The sequence below is a fragment of the Sycon ciliatum genome, chromosome 13 (genome assembly GCF_964019385.1).
Source record: "Sycon ciliatum chromosome 13, ocSycCili1.1, whole genome shotgun sequence".
Classification (NCBI taxonomy): Eukaryota; Metazoa; Porifera; class Calcarea; order Leucosolenida; family Sycettidae; genus Sycon; species Sycon ciliatum.
Genome location: NC_088655.1, coordinates 8689388 through 8705285, shown reverse-complemented (window position 1 = coordinate 8705285; position 15898 = coordinate 8689388). Strand labels below are relative to the sequence as shown.

At 50.3% G+C, this 15898-nt stretch overlaps 1 protein-coding gene across 1 annotated transcript in view; it reads left to right on the top strand.

Moving 5' to 3' along the window:
- The first annotated feature begins 4275 nt into the window (after positions 1-4275).
- Positions 4276-15898, top strand: part of LOC135829147 (ankyrin repeat, PH and SEC7 domain containing protein secG-like) — a 238460-nt gene continuing 226837 nt past the window's right edge. The window contains exon 1 of the mRNA XM_065341553.1: positions 4276-4536. The gene's annotated coding sequence lies outside the window, so the exon portion shown is untranslated. The remainder of the gene's footprint in view (positions 4537-15898) is intronic.

The following is a 15898-nucleotide window of genomic DNA, read 5'->3' as shown; positions in this document are numbered from 1 at the left end:
CTACGTCACAGCATAGCAACAATTTCAAAAATTCAAAAATTGCATCCACTTGGATCCAGTTTTTGTATGGATCCAAGCACATTTCAAGCCGTCTTACTCTCAGGAAGGTGATGTAACCAGTGAAACTGACTGATTTGGCTACTGGGGGCGGGGTTACAACTGGTGGCGAAATAAAAGTCACACCTGCATGCGACATGAGTGGGTTGCTATGCACCCACATACTTAGGCATATCGCTCATTGTCTAGTAGGATTGCTTTACTTTGGAATGCTCTGCCCTTCGAAATGAAGTCTTGCAATACGTCTTCTGCATTTAACGCCCATCTTGCCTGCCTTCTTAATGACGGGCCACAATGTACCCGGTTAAAGGGGAAGTTAAGGCAAAAATCAAAATTTCACCAGTTGTAGTCTTCGGGGTGCTGAGTTGAATGGTCTTGGTCCGAGAAAGCTGAGACGCTCCCTTCCTACTTGAATCCCAATCGAACTCGCGCACTTCCACCGAAACTGGGTGACTGCGCCCTACGAGATGGGGATTTGTATGCAAAATGTCACTAAAAGCGCCATTTCGTTCTTATAAAAGCACGGATGACCGCGATTGGCCCATATGTTGTAGTCCTTTGGACGCTGAGTCGACTGGTTTTGGTCCGAAAAGGCTGCGATGCAGCGTTCCTCCTTTATTCCCAATCGAACATGGTTGAAGAAGCGGTCACGTGCTCCTGGGTGCCAAAATCACCTGGTCACCACGCCAGCAGGCGACAACTTTCACACCAAGGTTCAACTCGAGTGACAGGACTGCACCCAAAAAAGGTCAAAACAGGCTGTAAGTTGTACCCTGCAGGCACGGTGACCAGGTGACTGGTGTACGCAGGAGCACGTGACCGCTTGTTCAACCATGTTCGATTGGGAATTAGGGGCGAACGCTGCATCGCAGCCTTTTCGGACCCAAACCAGTCGACTCAGCGTCCAAAAGACTACAACATATGGGCGAATCGCGGTCATCCGTGCTTTTATAAGAACGAAATGGCGCTTTTAGTGACATTTTGCATACAAATCCCCATCTCGTAGGGCGCAGTCACCCAGTTTCGGTGGAAGTGCGCGAGTTCGATTGGGATTCAAGTAGGAAGGGAGCGTCTCAGCTTTCTCGGACCAAGACCATTCGACTCAGCACCCCGAAGACTACAACTGGTGAAATTTTAACTTTTGCCTTAACTTCCCCTTTAAAACAGCTCCTTTTTGAAAATGTTTTCGATGAGTGATGTGTCGCTTTGTTTTGCTCTAATTGGTGCTTTTCTCCAATGTCATGCAGTCGTATTTATTCAGCTTTTATTTCTCGTGTACTTGCATACTGGTATTAGTTTAGTCCCACAATCTGCGATAAAATGATCCGCTGTAGCAGCTACTCCACTTTTATGTTTATGTATCTATGTCATTCGGATCTTCCCAAGTTGTACAATGTACTGTTGAGATACCGAATTCAAATAAATCAATACCATACCATCAATACCATAGGCAATAGCAAAGTCACACCTTAGTGGATCCAAAAATAGAAATCTGATGTCAACTTACTACTCCCTGGCCGTTTTGACGTCATCACTTTCAAGCCCTATTCTAGAATTGACGGAAATGCATGTAATCGAAAGCGTCCTATATGTATGTGTGACCGCTGCATCGTGTGGTCCGCGAAAGCGTCTCCAGTAGTTACGCTTTTTGCCTCCGCAAAAGCGGTGCAAACTTTTCATGTGTGACCACGGCCTTAGCCCCCCCCCCCCCCCCCCCCGACACCGCGCCTTAGGCCGCGGTCACACATGAAAAGCTTGCACCGCTTTTGCGGAGGCGGAAAGCGGAACTACCGCAGCCGCTTTGGCGGACCACACGATGCAGCGGTCACACATACATGTAGACTACTGTGCTCCTCAACGCAACGCTCCCCTTTGGCGGAGAGAATGCAAATGCAGCACGTCCTATGAAATGTTCTTGTCCGAGTTGAAGCGACCTTCGCTTGTACAAGTAGAGCTATCGTGGATCGCTGACAGGCTGCTGAATGTCTCCTGTCAAGTACACTCGTGGATTTGGGGCGCATTCACTGCGGCCCAGTACAGGTGTATTTGAATATTACTAGTTTGGTTTACATCAATATCAAATTCAAATACTTGTATAGCAGGGTGTCGTTGCCTCCTTCTTGTCCGAGTTGAAGCGACCTTCGCTTGTACAAGCATGCAAGTAGAGCTATCTTGGTTCGCTGACAGGCTGCTGATTGTCTCCTGTCAAGTACACTCGTGGATTTGGGGCACATTCACTGCGGCCCAGCACGGGTGTATTTGAATATTAGTTTAGTTTACAATATCAAATTCAAATAGTTTTATAGCAGGGTGTCGTTGCCTCCTCCATGATCCATCATCGACCCAGCGGTTGCAGTCCTAGTGTTGCATACTCTGGTGGACGTATTGCTTGGAGAGAGAAGGAGAGTGTTGGAGATCGTTCGCGATCGCGGCCAATGAGTTGGGAGACGGATTCCCTCACCAACTATCCACTCATAACGATGCAGTATGGTTTGCGAGATCTCCAGAACGTATAGTTCATTGGCAAAGAAGAACAATATGAAAACTGAATACCAAACGGCAACCAAACAACACCAGAACTTAGTGCAGAAGTAGCACACCAAACTCCAAAGCCATCACCTTGCAGGTTCCGCCAAAGCGGATCTGCGAAAGCGGAGGCTCCGCTCGCATTTTTTTGGCGTAGCGAAATCCAAACTTTCCGCCAAAGTGTAACTTACGCCTCCGCCGTTGCCGAGGCAACGGCGGAAGCGTAAGTTAGTTACGCTTTGGCGGAACCGCCAAAAAAAGTGCATGTGTGACCGGGGCCTAGTGGAGGCCGAACTGTGAAAAGGAGTAGCCTCAGTCAGCATGATCAAAACGAGACGCAGCTCACCAGATCAAGGTGTAGGTCCTCTTCCGGTGCCGAAAGGCGGGCTCACGCCCCTACATGGCTACTTCCCATTGTCTAACCCCCAAGACGATTATGATACAATGTAGTAGCCGACTGACCGAAAAAAGACGCGAGTGGCTCAGGATGAATGACTACAATGTACTGTCGCGGACATGGAAATCCAGTCGATCGACAGGGGCCGGCGCCCTCAGCGCGTACAGAACGTCGTCGCTGCATGCAGCGCACATGTTATTGTTGAAACGATGCGACCAGCAGCAGCCCGTAATAAAGCATGCCATGGCTGCATGGCCAGCGCCCTGGGGCCGCTACTTCGCTAGACGTGCGACCGAATTTCCATGTTCACGACAGTACATGCCTGATGATGATGTGTTGTGTAGAGCGCTGCTGTGGATGACAGCCTTTTCACGCATATGCCTTTGACCTTGAACTGGCTGTAGCTACTGCCTGTAAAAAAAAGGATCTCATTTCCTCTGCCCTGCCTTGCGTCTACTACGATCTAGCCCGGCTGTGTACCACGTGACGTGATGTCTTCGAAAAGACAAGCCCAGCGTCTACATAATCATAATTATACTAATTTATAGTGCACTGTACAGGCGACATCGCTCACTGATGACACTTGAACAGCTTTGATTCCCACCTTCCAACCCGGCAAATATTTAGATTTTGATAAAAACGATTCAAAGCCTCTCAAATATTTTGTAATACTTGAAGTACAGATATAAGAATAATAATAAAAGTTTTACTTTCACACAAAACAAGCTCGGTGCAGCGTCGGCAGGGGAACCCGACCCTCCACCATCGCCAACTCACGAAGCATGTAAACTGGACGATGACGGGCCGACCGAGCACCCCTGACAGAGGCTGACACACAACACAGCGGAACGTAGCAGCGCGAAAGACACCCGACAGCGATAGTAATCCATCAACGTTGAACAGCTACTGTTGATGACACTTGAACGGCTACTGTAGTCCGCCTCTGGCGACACAGTTGACAGTCGGCTTCATTTCGGAGTTGGCGTGGTATCAGCCGAAAGATGGGCCCGCAATGATTTTAGACCTACTCGTACATCTACTAGTACGTGTTGATGTACACGAGTAGCACTGTACTTTTGTAGTGTGGAGCAGGCAGTAGAATCTGATGTCATGTTGTACAGTCATGTACATAATCTACGCGTAAATCTACAACTTTTGCCAGATCAGACAGATGAATGAAGCCACAGAGCTCTGGCCGCTGGAGCTTGCAACGAACGTGTAGACAGGATCTTGGACTGCTGCACCGTCCGTGCTTCAGTTCAATGCGGAATCTGTTTTTTTCTTGCTCATTGCCGTCTGTGGGTGGTCTGGGCGGATGCGTGTTCTGCTTGCGGCCCTTCATAATTTTTGTTATTTTCTGGGAGTTTGAGTGACGCTCCGTTGCAATCTGGTTGCGGAAGTGAAGCGCTTTCGTTCGTTACCTGCCCATCGGCAGGTGGCGTTTAGATTTGTGGGACTTCCAATCGTCCGGGTCAACGCTACGAGAATAGCGGACGCCGGACAGGAACCACCCGGCCGTTATCGGGAGCAGGTGCTTCTCCCTGGCTTGAAGTCAGGTAAGCATCTCCCATTCAGTCCCCAACATTTCACTGAAGGTGTGCGCTGAGTTCTAGTAGTGCAGCAGCCCTAACCTGTAACGATTCATTAGAAAAGGCTTCTGCTGATGTACAGTACTCCGTGTCGTGTGCTCACATTTGTCCGCATGGTATTGTATTGTTCGTAGTGAAGCGCTGCAACGACAATTCAAACGCGAAGGTATTTCTGCTGCTGCAATATCCACTCACTCTCATTCCGTGTGTTTTACAAGCAGAGAAAATTAGTCGTTGAATAATTTCGTCAAATTCCAAAGAAAGGACTTCTTCCAATCGGAAACGGTGACCATTCACGAGAAAAACAGAATTAAAGGGGAAGTTAAGGCAAAATTTAAATTTCACCAGTTGTAGTCTTCGGGGTGCTGAGTCGAATGGTCTTGGCCCGAGAAAGCTGAGACGCTCCCTTCCTACTTGAATCCCAATCGAACTTGCGCACTTCCACCGAAACTGGGTGACTGCGCCCTACTATATGGGGACTTGTATGCAAAATGTCACTAAAAGCGCCATTTCGTTCTTATAAAAGCACGGATGACCGCGATTGGCCCATATGTTGTAGTCTTTTGGACGTTGAGTCGACTGGTTTTGGTCCGAAAAGACTGCGATGCAGCGTTCCTCCTTTATTCCCAATCGAACATGGTTGAACATGCGGTCACATGCTCCTGGGTGCCCAAATCACCTGGTCACCACGCCAGCAGGCGACAAATTTCACACCAAGGTTCAACTCGAGTGACAGGAGTGCACCCAAAAAAGGTCAAACAGGCTAGTAAGTTGTACCCTGCAGGCACGGTGACCAGGTGACTGGTGTACGCAGGAGCACGTGACCGCTTCTTCAACCATGTTCGATTGGGAATATAGGAGGAACGCTGCATCACAGCCTTTTCGGACCAAAACCAGTCGACTCAGCGTCCAAAAGACTACAACATATGGGCCAATCGCGGTCATCCGTGCTTTTATAGGAACGAAATGGCGCTTTTAGTGACATTTTGCATACAAATCCCCATCTCGTAGGGCGCAGTCACCCAGTTTCAGTGGAAGTGCGCGAGTTCGATTGGGATTCAAGTAGGAAGGGAGCGTCTCAGCTTTCTCGGACCAAGACCATTTGACTCAGCACCCCCAAGACTACAACTGGTGAAATTGTAATTTTTGCCTTAACTTCCCTTTTAATTGGAAATTTTTTTGCTGAAATTTTAGTGAAAAAGTTGTCATCGCTTTCTAGGTTCTGCTCAGTGCCATAGCTTAGATGGTTAGAGCTATGCTCATGACAAGCAAGGTCGCAGGTTCCAGTCCTGTTGGGGTTTGCATTTTGTTATCTTTTCAGGGCAGTCCTAGTCCCTGACAGATTACTTTGCTGGGGCGCTACCAGGTTCTAAAAAGTTGTATGACCGAAAGGAGGAGAAGAGAAAGAGGGGGTCTGGGGAACATGTCCCCCTTAAAAAAATCTTATTATCGGGAGCGGGTTTTGTATTGCAAAGAGGTTTCTATCAGTTTGAATAACAAAAATATAGGTACTTCCGACTTGTCATTACAATTGTCGCTTCGCAAATGGCAATGTTTGTGACTTGATTGCCTTAGTCAGGCTGTCAGAATCACTGTTTTCTGTGTTCGAACATTGGTATGAACCTTCTCACGCAATTGTTACGAAAGCCGTTGTGGTCCTGGAGCTCTCTTCCGCATCAAACAAATTCTTCGCGTTCCGTAATATTTCGCCCAGAGTGCGAATTTTTTTCTGTAGTTCATACCGGCCCACATTCCCTCCCACCGCTTTAGGAGCTGCATCTGCGCCTTGATCCTTTAAGGGTTGGTGGCGTACATGCGGAGCGCGGAAAACTCTTCCTCTAGCCGAGTCTGACGCAAACCGTGATTTTGTTTGCAAACAAAGGAATACGAATCCTGGTATATCTCTTGAATTTGGCATGCTGAAGTTGAGTTTTGCAAGAACAAAGTGTTCTCAAATTCCTGAAATGCGCTACCTGTGGCGCATGTTGCTGCGAAGGTAGCAGGCCTGAAAACAGCAACAACATGAGCGCAGTGCTTGTCAAGGAAAGAAGGTGCTGAACTGCTAACCCTATCTCTCTGCTGCTGCTACTGCCACTGCTCATTATAATCTAGTGTAAAAAATGCTAGTATGACGTCATCACCTGACACCTGCAGGCATCCATTGCTTGAAAACAAAGTTTCATGACCTGAATTTGAACACGCTTCTTGTTCAGCGTTTTGTTGAGTACTGAAGGGTGCGCCTCAAATCCTGGTGAAGACGTCGACCCCAGCCGCAATTGCAGCATAGCAGGAGGCCACAAATTGAAGCTTAAGCTGTGTTCACACCCTGGCGCGTGCACGCGGTACGCTTGCGGTTCGTGCGTGCCCAGATGCGCACTCAACCTTTCACAAAAAAACAGCAATCCGAGTCCGTATTTAGCGTGTTTAGCGACACCTTCGAGTACCAATTTTCTGACCCCGCCAGTCAAAGTGACTGCTTACATGTACACTGGTAACCCGCCAGTCAGAGTGACTGCTGGCATGTACGCTGGTACCCCGCCAGTCAGATTGACTGCAGGCATGAACGCTGGTACCCCGCCAGTCAGAGTGACTGCTGGCATGTACGCTGGTACCCCGCCAGTCAGAATGACTGCTGGTATGTACGCTGGTACCCCGCCAGTCACAGTCACCGCTGGCATGTACGCTGGTACCCCGCCAGTCAGAGTGACTGCTGGCATGTACGCTGGTACCCCCCCCCCCCCCCCCCCCAGTCAGAGTGACTGCTGGCATGTACGCTGGTACCCCGCCAGTCAGAGTGACTGCTGGCATGTACGCTGGTACCCCGCCAGTCAGAGTGACTGCTGGCATGTACGCTGGTACCCCGCCAGTCAGATTGACTGCAGGCATGTACGTTGGTACCCCACCAGTCAGAGTGACTGCTGGCATGTACGCTGGTACCCCGCCAGTCAGAGTGACTGCTGGCATGTACGCTGGTACCCCGCCAGTCAAAGTGACTGCTGGTATATACGCTGGTACCCCGCCAGTCAGAGTGACTGCTGGCATGTACGCTGGTACCCCGCCAGTCAGAGTGACTGCTGGCATGTACGGTGGTACCCCGCCAGTCAAAGTGACTGCTGGCATGTACGCTGGTACCCCGCCAGTCAAAGTGACTGCTGGCATGTACGCTGATACCCCGCCAGTCAGAGTGACTGCTCGCATGTACGCTGGTACCCCGCCAGTCAGAGTGACTGCTGGCATGTACGCTGGTACCCCGCCATTCAAAGTGACTGCTGGCATGTACGCTGGTACCCCGCCAGTCAAAGTGACTGCTGGCATCTACGGTTGTACCCCACCTGTCAGAGTGACTGCTGGTATGTACGCTGGTACCCCGCCAGTCAGAATGGCTGGCATGTACGCTGGTACCCCGTCCGTCAGAGTGACTGGCACGTACGCTGGTACCCCGTCAGTCAGAGTGACTGCTGGCATGTACGCTGGTACCCCGCCAGTCATAGTGACTGCTGGCATGTACGCTGGTAACCCGCCAGTCAGAGTGACTGCTGGCATGTACGCTGGTACCCCGCCAGTCAAAGTGACTGCTGGCATGTACGCTGGTACCATGCCAGTCACGGTGACTGCTGGCATGTACGCTGGTACCCAGTCAGTCAGAGTGACTGCTGGCATGTACGCTGGTACCCCGCCAGTCAGAGTGACTGCTGGCATGTACGCTGGTACCCCGCCAGTCACAGTGACTGCTGGCATGTACGCTGGTACCCCGCCAGTCAGATTGACTGCTGGCATGTACGCTGGTACCCCGCCAGTGAGATTGACTGCAGGCATGTACGTTGGTACCCCACCAGTCAGAGTGATTGCTGGCATGTACGCTGGTAACCCGCCAGTCAGAGTGACTGCTGGCATGTACGCTGGTACCCCGCCAGTCAAAGTGACTGCTGGCATGTACGCTGGTACCATGCCAGTCACGGTGACTGCTGGCATGTACGCTGGTACCCAGTCAGTCAGAGTGACTGCTGGCATGTACCCTGGTACCCCGCCAGTCAGAGTGACTGCTGGCATGTACGCTGGTACCCCGCCAGTCACAGTGACTGCTGGCATGTACGCTGGTACCCCGCCAATCAGATTGACTGCTGGCATGTACGCTGGTACCCCGCCAGTCAGATTGACTGCAGGCATGTACGTTGGTACCCCACCAGTCAGAGTGACTGCTGGCATGTTTGCTGGTAACCCGCCAGTCAGAGTGACTGCTGGCATGTACGCTGGTACCCCGCCAGTCAAAGTGACTGCTGGCATGTACGCTGGTACCATGCCAGTCACGGTGACTGCTGGCATGTACGCTGGTACCCCGCCAGTCAGATTGACTGCAGGCATGTACGCTGGTACCCCGCCAGTCAGAGTGACTGCTGGCATGTACGCTGGTACCCCGCCAGTCAGATTGACTGCAGGCATGAACGCTGGTACCCCGCCAGTCAGAGTGACTGCTGGCATGTACGCTGGTACCCCGCCAGTCAGAGTGACTGCTGGTATGTACGCTGGTACCCCGCCAGTCACAGTCACTGCTGGCATGTACGATGGTACCCCGCCAGTCAGAGTGACTGCTGGCATGTACGCTGGTACCCCCCCCCCCCCCCCCCCAGTCAGAGTGACTGCTGGCATGTACGCTGGTACCCCGCCAGTCAGAGTGACTGCTGGCATGTACGCTGGTACCCCGCCAGTCAGATTGACTGCAGGCATGTACGTTGGTACCCCACCAGTCAGAGTGACTGCTGGCATGTACGCTGGTACCCCGCCAGTCAAAGTGACTGCTGGTATATACGCTGGTACCCCGCCAGTCAGAGTGACTGCTGGCATGTACGCTGGTACCCCGCCAGTCAGAGTGACTGCTGGCATGTACGATGGTACCCCGCCAGTCAAAGTGACTGCTGGCATGTACGCTGGTACCCCGCCAGTCAAAGTGACTGCTGGCATGTACGCTGATACCCCGCCAGTCAGAGTGACTGCTCGCATGTACGCTGGTACCCCGCCAGTCAGAGTGACTGCTGGCATGTACGCTGGTACCCCGCCATTCAAAGTGACTGCTGGCATGTACGCTGGTACCCCGCCAGTCAAAGTGACTGCTGGCATCTACGGTTGTACCCCACCAGTCAGAGTGACTGCTGGTATGTACGCTGGTACCCCGCCAGTCAGAATGGCTGGCATGTACGCTGGTACCCCGTCCGTCAGAGTGACTGGCACGTACGCTGGTACCCCGTCAGTCAGAGTGACTGCTGGCATGTACGCTGGTACCCCGCCAGTCATAGTGACTGCTGGCATGTACGCTGGTAACCCGCCAGTCAGAGTGACTGCTGGCATGTACGCTGGTACCCCGCCAGTCAAAGTGACTGCTGGCATGTACGCTGGTACCATGCCAGTCACGGTGACTGCTGGCATGTACGCTGGTACCCAGTCAGTCAGAGTGACTGCTGGCATGTACGCTGGTACCCCGCCAGTCAGAGTGACTGCTGGCATGTACGCTGGTACCCCGCCAGTCACAGTGACTGCTGGCATGTACGCTGGTACCCCGCCAGTCAGATTGACTGCTGGCATGTACGCTGGTACCCCGCCAGTGAGATTGACTGCAGGCATGTACGTTGGTACCCCACCAGTCAGAGTGATTGCTGGCATGTACGCTGGTAACCCGCCAGTCAGAGTGACTGCTGGCATGTACGCTGGTACCCCGCCAGTCAAAGTGACTGCTGGCATGTACGCTGGTACCATGCCAGTCACGGTGACTGCTGGCATGTACGCTGGTACCCAGTCAGTCAGAGTGACTGCTGGCATGTACGCTGGTACCCCGCCAGTCAGAGTGACTGCTGGCATGTACGCTGGTACCCCGCCAGTCACAGTGACTGCTGGCATGTACGCTGGTACCCCGCCAATCAGATTGACTGCTGGCATGTACGCTGGTACCCCGCCAGTCAGATTGACTGCAGGCATGTACGTTGGTACCCCACCAGTCAGAGTGACTGCTGGCATGTTTGCTGGTCACCCGCCAGTCAGAGTGACTGCTGGCATGTACGCTGGTACCCCGCCAGTCAAAGTGACTGCTGGCATGTACGCTGGTACCATGCCAGTCACGGTGACTGCTGGCATGTACGCTGGTACCCCGCCAGTCAGATTGACTGCAGGCATGTACGCTGGTACCCCGCCAGTCAGAGTGACTGCTGGCATGTACGCTGGTACCCCGCCAGTCAGAGTGACTGCTGGCATGTACGCTGGTACCCCGCCAGTCAGAGTGACTGCTGGCATGTACGCTGGTACCCCGCCGGTCAGAGTGAATGCTGGCATGTACGCTGGTACCCCGCCAGTCAGAGTGACTGCTGGCATGTACGCTGATACCCGCCAGTCAAAGTGACTGCTGGCATGTACGCTGATACCCTGCCAGTCAGAGTGACTGCTGGCTTGTACGCTGGTAACCCGCCAGTCAGAGTGACTGCTGGCATGTACGCTGGTACCCCGCCAGTCAAAGTGACTGCTGGCATGTACGCTGGTACCCCGCCAGTCAAAGTGACTGCTGGCATGTACGCTGGTACCCCGCCAGTCAGATTGAATGCTTGCATGTACGCTGGTACCTCGCCAGTCCGAGTGACTGCTGGCATGTACGCTGGTACCCCGCCATTCAAAGTGACTGAGTGACTGCTGGCATGTACGCTGGTACACGCCTGATACACGCTGAAAATTACTAGGTCATCATGCTTATTACTTCAGTTTCCTAATCATTAATTTCTATAAAACTGATAGAAACGTCTTTTCAATAATGATTATCAAGTACATCTTTATGTATGTTTTTTTGCAAAGATGTTTCTATTAGTTGAATAGAAATAGAGGATTTCTTATGGTACGCAAGCTCCACTGCAGCCACTTCATTACGTAGAGATCCCTGCACACACCATTCTCAAATCAAATAGTCTCTTCGCTGAAAATTACTTATGTCTCAATCAAATTTTCCTACAAGAAAATTATGAATTAGCCTCTGGGATATAGCTGATGATATTACCGCTCTTTAGAGATCGGATAGCTCTCATTCTGCGATGACCATGCCCTGAATTTACCGGAAGCCTGATTGATTATCTTCCAAGCTCTGGGCGTCGAGACCCCCAACATAATGGTTCAAAACACAATGATCCCGAGGGACCCATTGGAACTTTATGAGCTGGAGGAGTATGCCCCATTTCCTGGGAAATTGTCAGAGAAACCACCCAGGGGATTAACAGCAGAGCAGAAGAGTACGGTTTTTACCGCTCTTTAACGGCGAAATGGCTCTAGTCTAGTGCCCTTTTCTGCGGATTCTCAGTCTGTCGGAGTACTTCCTCCGAGAGTGGTCATTATTAACGAAGAGCACAGCTTCAAGGCTGTGCTGTAAATGACGGGAGGTCGTTTGCATCTGCTTTTGTAGATTTTCCCGGGAACTGGAACCCTGGGGTTGAAGTCAGTATCTGCAAAACTTAGACTGCGACAGAAAACAATAGCCTGATCTATGTGTTCGGTCTTCTTTGAACATGCGAGTGAGCGTGCGGACATGTTGGTGCCTGGAGTGGTGAATGAATGTCCAGTAAACGCTGTGATTGACACAGGATCCGCCGCTACATTGTCAGAGGATTTTGCCGACCGCCTTTATAAGGAGCTGGAAAAGGAAACCTCTGACCATGGCCCGAAGTCAATTGGTGCCAACGGACAACCACCGCCGCCAGAGACAAGGAGGACACAGTTCGGGTATTTGACAGTGCTCCGCCAGTTGGCGTGATCGAAAGGCGAACCCCGCGTTCCCGCCATCCGCCCCAGCTGTTTGGGAGTCCTGTGTGGCACGAGTAAGTGACTTCAGTGGTACTGACTGGATTGGTTGTGTTCGATATTGCAGTTAGTTTTTGGAAAAATGTTGGTAGGGACTCCAATTTGACCTGCACTCGTTTAGTCTAAATTGTTACCTATACTCGTAGTCTAATTTATTAAGTTACTTATAACACGAGGACGTGTTCTTTTTTCCGTGTAAGCGGGGGATATGTCGTATCCATACTATTGACACGCGCCTTTTAGGCCTCTACGTGACAAGTCTCCCTTATTTAGGCGTCTAATTATTTATTTATCTCCCGTAAACGGATTCCTAATCGCCTTTTTTTATGTCTTCACACAAAGTCTGGCACCTTCCTTATTTGTTATACCCTGTATTTCCTTAGCTGGCTTCCGCTCTTTGTGATACAGTTTATACACATTATTGCTAAGTTTTGGTACATTGCAACATGCGGCATGCGGATGTACTATGGTTCATAATTTGTCCTATAGTTCGTACGGGGGGGTCAGCCTCCTGCCCGTAGTTAGATATTATGGCAATCGCCTTTCTCTCTCTCTCTCTCTCGCCCTCTCTCTCTCTCTCTCTCTCTCTCTCTCTCTCTCTCTCTCTCTCTCTCCTTTGCCTTCCGCCTTCGGCTTTTGTCTCTCTTGCCTTGTGCTCTCATATCATCTCTTGAACTAAGTTACCTTCGTTGAAGATGTGAGTAAACCTGAACGCTGGTGTGAGTGTACATGTCTGTATAATTACGCCTGAGTGTGTGTGTGAGAGTATGTCTAGGTATATGTGCGTGCGTGCGTAAGAGTAATTCTGTTGGTGGACTCTCTCTCCAAGTGGCCACCACTGCACGGCTTTGTAAGAAGAAGGTTTAGTGAGTTAGTTATGTCTAACCCTGGGCCGACCGGATACAACACATGACCAGACCGGTAACACACCGAGTGTGCAATTCTGGCGCCAGAATTAGAGAAATTCCGCCCTCTATTCAGAATTAACGGATTTGACGGAATTGGATAAAATCAATTCTAACGACGGAATTTGTCACTTTTTGTGTAATCGAACTGTGCATCAACAATAACTAATTCTAGAATTGACCGAAATGCGTGTGATCGAAAGCGCTATTATAATTATGTATGTGTGACCGCTGAATCGTGTGTTCTGCGAAAGCGGCTGCGGTAGTCTGTCATGCCAGGAAATCGCGATTCCACGGATGCAACAAATTTCGCGATTTTCGCCCAAACCCGCGATTTTCAGCAAAATACGCGATTTCCCACATTTTTTGTTGTTTTCTGCACTATATCTCACTTTTTATGCACTTTTCACGCAGTGCTTTCCATGATCGTGTAGGGTATTTGCATAGTACAACTCGGACTACTCCCGAGTAGATATACGATGCAACAAATTTCGTGATTTGGCCCAAAATCCGCACTTTTCTGTAAATAATTCCGCGAATTGCTGGCAAGTTCTGCATCATTCCGCACTTTTCTTCGCATTTTTTTTGTTTTCTGCCGCAATTTCTTGCGCAAGTTTTCGAGAGTTTTTCCGCAATTTCCCGCAGGGACAGGGTAGTTACGCTTTTTGCCTCCGCTAAGGCCCCGGCAGGCACAGTGGGTTGGTCTAAGACCATGATTGAGGAACGAGAGGTACCAGGTTCAAGTCCTGCTTGGAAGCGGAAGGATTTTTCCAACCGTGCTGCGACTCACAGTTTATTGGGAACTCGTGGCCTGGCATGAGTAAATCATGGATGTGGCAAATGGGATTTAGGCCTTTGGCTCATGGTTGGTGGATCTGATCTGTCCCCCCCCCCACCGTTTAAGAGCCTCATCTGACGCCTGATCATGGGGTGGTGGCGTCCCACGGAAGCGGAAGGTGGTTCTTGACCAGGGAGTTGTACCACTCATTGTTCTTGACCGGCCCGGTACCCGAACCCGTCAAATTTATTTATTTTTCAAAGGGAAACTGAACGCCAAAAAGAAGTATGGTTTATCTGAAGGGGAATTGGGCACTGACTCCGATGAGCTATGTCTCGAGCCGATCAGAGAAGAGGAACCGCGTCAAATTTCAAAAATAACACCTTCCATATTTGGAAATTGGGCTTGATGACGTGCGAATTGCTTAGCTGTCACCATGCTGTGCATGCTCAGCAGTGTAATTGAATGGAAGAAAACAATTACTTTGGTGTTTTGCAGCTCTATTTCGTTCCCTGACGGGAACCAAATCTAGATGTAGGAATCTGTTGAGCAGGAGAGTGACACATGTCTTCCCGAAGGCTGTCCAGGCTGCAGTGGTGATGAAGAAGACACGATCATCACTCCGAGATCGATTGTAGCGAATTGGAAAACTCATGGTGAATTTGCTTCCACTCCAAGGCAATGTCGAGGTATGAAGGGTGCTTGTACTGCCTTCCAAAGTGAAGAGGAGATGAACATGGCTTTGCATAGCTGTTGTTCTATGCCAACTTACCTACTCTTGGTGGTACCGTAGTGCTACATTATTGCAAATTTCGTGGATGAACAACTCTAGTCACTAGTGGCTAGTGAGCAACACTAACAGGTGAGATTTTTCAATTTGACAAAAATTGTTTTTGTTTGAGAACTGACAGTGGCAGTCATTAGACTCAGTAGGTGTCTCTCTGCTGCTTCTTTCCCTTCATTGGTAGGGTTGTGCTTGAATAGTACAGGTGCTTGAAGTAAAATACAATAAATAGAACATGTGGAACATAAATCTAATCAAGCATCAGTACATGTATTGCGAATTTCAACTTCAAAGCACATGAAATCACAATGATCACAAAGTTTATGGAATCAGGAGGACCATCTGTGTTCAACGAACACATGCACACATGCTGTATTGTGCACACACATGTACACATGTGCGTGCACCCCCACCCCATCCCACAGACACGCGCGTGCAGCGCGCACATCCATACACATGTGCATGTACCCCCTCCGACACACACACACTCCTACCCATACACATGTGCGTAGGACCCCCCCCCCCCCCCACACACACACGTGTGCACAGACGAATACACAAACACACACGCACGAACACACACAAGATACGTGTAAGTGAACATGGTCTTCCTGGTGCAGATACTGGGCCAGCACAATGGAAAATACCTCTATCAAGATGAGTGATCAAGTGTTGTGATAATGGCACTGTTTGTTTGATTTTACAAAGAAGTGTGGGAAGGATTACAATGCGTTATAATTCATAATTGTTCTTTGCCTTGTACTGTGCAGACCAGAATGCTTCGCTATCAACTCCTGGCTTTCCATCGGAATGGTGTTCAGCTGCAGCGGCATCTGGTCCGAGGAGTTGAAGTTGCTGGATGGCTGCACTGACACAGGATGGGTTTGCATTGGCAATGCGATACGGCAGTCATTCCACATCATGAGCTACATGTTTATGTAATTTGTATTGTCGCTCGTCCAGCAACGTCAAGGCTCTGCATGTAAACACAGGAGAACACCATAATAAAAAATACTACTCAGGGGATAAGTATATGTTATC